The sequence below is a fragment of the Zerene cesonia genome, chromosome 27 (assembly GCF_012273895.1).
Source record: "Zerene cesonia ecotype Mississippi chromosome 27, Zerene_cesonia_1.1, whole genome shotgun sequence".
Classification (NCBI taxonomy): Eukaryota; Metazoa; Arthropoda; class Insecta; order Lepidoptera; family Pieridae; genus Zerene; species Zerene cesonia.
Genome location: NC_052128.1, coordinates 4,109,636 through 4,114,810, shown reverse-complemented (window position 1 = coordinate 4,114,810; position 5,175 = coordinate 4,109,636).

The window sequence follows — 5,175 nt, the reverse complement described above, 5'->3', positions numbered from 1 at the left end:
GTCCAAATATACGACAAACACACAGAACAAGAAATCCTGGTAGACATTGTCTATGTACAAAAATGATAACAATATTTAATATCTTTTTTTTTCAACCAGCTACAAAAAAGGAGGTGGTACTCAATTCCACTACATTTTTTAGGTATCAACGTTACCTCGGAGAAGTGTAACTTTCGAATGGGCGAACCTATTTTGATAATTCTTTTTTTATTTTAAAGATGGTGCCTTCCATGTGGTCCTATTTCAATTTGGTCAAGTTCTGACAGTTTTAAAGCGATCGCGATATGATAACAAACTAAAACACTCCAACTTTATTAATCGCTGTAGATAACGATTTAATATTTCTCTAGAAATGTAACGGTAAGTCCGTTAACAACAACGCAATACTGTCACTGATAAATAATTTATTGTTTCAATAGCAAACGGTTTGGAGGACGTTAATGTCACTTGGCCATTATCATAACTCAACACAACATACGTGATATTTGAGAAGCCATCCAAACTTAATTGGCGGTGAAATCTGAATGCACATCGCATGTTCAAAGTTTAACATTCCACTGCAGTCCTAGGGATTACTTACTACAATAATATTATAAAGGGAAAACTTTTGTATGTTTGTAACGTTATTGTAATGTACAGGGAATACGTATTAACAATACGAAGTCCAGTTGACAACTGGTTTATTTATTAATTATTGTATACTACATACAATACGTTATATCATTTTCCCCTTTTTGTCTTATTACGGGTTATAGGAGGCGAAAATTATACCACAGTTATCATACAAAAACTGTACCTACATAAGTAAATAATCAAAGTATATGAAGACCGCAAGTTTTGAAGTTGACAAGTTTCAAAATTAAAAGCAGTTATCCTAAACTCTAAGGCAGGCTACTTATTTTTTAAAGAAGAATTGTATTTAATTTTTAGTTTTATAGCATTGATATGCTTTATAAATAATAAATTTTGAAAGAATAGAACATGAGAAATAAGAAAAGAAGAATACAATTATATTATTTTACACTTTTTTTTACATCGATACGCTGATAAGCAATTTTCCTCAAAACTATACAAAAGAGCACAAAACGAAGTAGCATATTTATTTAAGTGACATCGATCCTTTCTGCCGGGATACATGTCTCCGCAGTGAGGCAGTGATTCAACAAATACAGTGTTCATAGTACATACCACAGAAATCACTTAGCATATGACAAATAGTGTTGGAGTGACAAGCTTTTAAGAGCCATAATAATATACGCTCCTGCGAGCTCGGTGGCGTGTCTGCGTTTTTTTCGTTGATCTATTTATGAGGACGTAATGCGAATAGCAAATTTCTGTTTGATAATATCCCCTTATAAATCACATGAGTGCCAGGTTTATTTTTTAGTTGAGTGTATAAAGTGCTTTTCACAGCAAGCTAGCGTAACGGATCCGGTATCATTTGATATGACAAATATAATATGTAAGTACTTATTCAATTATATTTGATGCTGCGCTAGTACGAAAGGTTAGCACATCTTTTTTCAGACTAGAGTACGAAAACATATAGGTAATAGAAATAAAAGCGGCGGCAGCGCATAAACAAAGAAATGAGAGCCAATTATATACAACGTTGCTATGGTAACGCAGAGACCATCACCAAAATTAGAAGTCACAATGCCGAATATTTACGATAAAAAACATGTTTTTTTTTAATGAATTGTTCAATTGAATAATCGAGACATATAAGTCAATAATGAAGTGACCTAAAAGATATCACGGACCGCAATCCGCATCCCATATAGCCTTGTTCGTTAGATAAATACGAATGAAAGTTTGTTAGTTGACCCCTATCAGCGGGCTCTATTTGTTTACTTTCTTTTGTGCCTAAAAGTTTCTTGTCGGATCGATAAATTCGGTCGTTAATTAGATTCGCTGTATATTCGTAGTTTCTCGTACGGTGCTAACTTTGTAATAAATTAATCGTATATAATATGGTATACATATAATACCGTATATATCATATACGGTATATTGCACACATATACACTGGGTGTGTTAGTGCGATAGAATTGTGGAGAGAAATAATTCCCGAATACTATTTTAAATTCTTCTATCGTTAGTTCGTTCGTAACTAATTGTATATTAGTTATCGTAATGAATCAATTTTTGAGACTTACTGTTAAACCCCTGTTTATTATATTATGATATATCTTCTCGTCGATCGATGTTAATACTTTTCGATATTTGATTTTGCACGCTTAAAAAACAGACATTAAATAAAATGACATTTTTATTTTATTACCGACACATTTCCTTATTTATTTAAACACTCGTAATACTAAAAACATTGCAATGAATAGGAAAAAATACATACATTTAAACTTATTAAATCTTATAGTATATTACATACACCGCTGCACACGTAAATGCAACAAAATACATCCATTAGAAATACATTAACATGCTTTTATTTAATATTATAACAACTTTAATTGATCTTCACCCATTCTTTATGTCACTATTATCTAATCCCACAAACACATATAAACAATGAAATCAATGGCTTTAGTCACATTAATCCCATATATCCGTTAGTGACGTACATTCGTCAACAGTTCATATCACTTAAGTTAGCTTAATGGCTCTTCAGACAGATAGTGTGTTCTATTGAATTATTATAATCGCCTCTCGAATGCATGCAACTATTGAATTAATGTATGCGATACGTTATGTAATGTTGGTATGTACTTTGAATTAAACACAAAATTTAAACATATTTTTAACACTCATATTAGCTTTAGCTGTATATTTATAATATGTAACCTATTAATTTAGATTCGATTTTGAGTCACATTAAGCTGACAGATTTAATTCAGACGTTGAACACTTATCAAGTATCCGTGACAATACAATAATTCCATAAGTATTTGTTATTATCCTGATAGAATCTCCAGGGTTATACAAATTTCCTTACGTATACTCTGATAAATAAATGTTGACTATTAAGCTGACTCTATCAATAAAAGCGTATTAGTTTTCAAAGTTTATTTAATTCAGATGTTTAAGATTCTTTGGTTGCCATAATCAATGTAATAAGTTTTTGATCTTTTTTAATTGTTCAGATATGAAATCGTCGGCATCAACATATTTTTTAAATATAAGCATTATGATAATTTCTATCCTACGTATATGCTTGTCCAAGCCCAAAGCCCTTCAAATTAGATAAGCATATGTAAACAACAGGAGCTCTTACAACATTTAAAAAGATAACTCGTAGTTGTTAACCCTTTCTCCTATTTAAACGAAGAACTCAAAGCAATACCAACATAAAACATAAAGCCGAAGTCGGTCCCAATAAAAGTGACAAATACATTTGAAGCTACGATAGTGTCACGGGCGTAACAGACAGAATGCTTAGCAAGGAAAAGTCGCTTACAATGCAGCGAAAAATATTTGGAGAAATGGCTGCACGTGTGGGCATATACATTGCATAATTCGCTTGCTTTTAGTATTTTTCTTAGTCAATTACGCTTTCAAAACTAGGACATTAAACTAATGTGATATCATTTGGAAATTAGCGATAAAAGAAATCATAAACCAACGCCAAATTGGCCACCATTTTTATGAACAGAGAAAACAAAAAATTTGAACAGCGAATGGAAGTTTATATGTATAACGTTTCCTCGAAAACGCGACATTACATTACATTACATACATTACGTACACATAATATAATATGATTTACACATTAACAACATCTAATAGTCTCTAAACCTATTGAATAAAGTTCGCTCAGACCCGCTAAGCCTCCGCAGTGTTGAAGTTACAAACTGGAATCCCCTCTGAAACTTTGAGGAAATTTTAAACGTTTTATTTTATGAAGAGACGTTAAAGTTACCTCGATCAGCATTCGGTAGACGTTTGACCCGCTATATTTGACTATTCGAAGTATCATCATATTTTTATTTTATTACTAACGGCCCGTCCCGTCTTCGCTCGGGGTTCATAGCCTATAGCTCTTATGAATCACGTATGAAAAGACCACTAGCAACGGAAGAAAAGAATACATTAAATCAGTCCAGTAGTTCCTGAGATAAGATCGTTCAAAATCAAAATTATATATTATATTTAGTTTTCATAGCATTTATGTATACTTATATTTTAAAGCTTTAAAGAAGAGTTTGTTTGTTTGAACGCACGCAATCTCAGGAACTACTGGTTCGATTATAAAAATTCATAGAAAGTTAGATAGCCCATTTATTGAGGAAAGCTTTAGGCTATATATGAACCACGAGCGAAGCCGTGGCGGACTGCTAGTATATTTATAATAAGAAAAAGATGTGCCATCCATGCAAAGATCCTGTAAAAGTATCATATGTTCTTAAATTCTTTCGCGTTCTTAAAGATCATATTATTGTCATCGGTCCAAAATAAATGTTTACAGGGTTGATGTTTTATGTACATGACAATTTGTTTTCCCCTCATAAATATTTGAAATTCAAGGCATTGCATTCAGAGAACATTTAGTTTTAAGATTAGCAAAACCAGGTATCCTGAGCCTTTAAGCCGTGTTAATTGATAACAAGCAGAAAATAAACGAAAAAAACTGAAATCCTAAAAACAAATTAAAAACTACCCCGCCTTCTAACAACCAAAGATAATCGCCAGATCTGGAACAATCGGCATACATAAAACAAAAGGACGTAGTTTCGCTTGTAAACAGGCCATGTCTGAAGTTAACGTTTTGACATGTAAATCCAGTCCCTCCTGATGCAAATCACTGTATAATCAGCTTATTGATATGCCGTCGCAATGACGCCCCTGGTTCTTCGCGTTCCGTTGCCTGAATTGTTTTTATCTCCATTTTAAATTGCACTGTTTTACGGTAAGTCACAGTACAGTAAATAGAGCTTAGTTCACAGAAATAAATATGTATGGTGAATGCTGAAAGAAATGTATAAAAAAAATATTTTCACATACACTGTTCTGGCTTATTATGTCATACGTCGCTTAAATACTATAGAAAAAATAATATATTTGCATTTAATACTTATTCAGAAGTAAAACAGGACGTTTTATTACGAAAGACGAGTACTTTTACATTAGTTACACTAATACTTAAAAAACTATATCTAATATTATAAAAGTGAATAGGTAAACTTATACAATATATAGTCAATAAATTAATACACA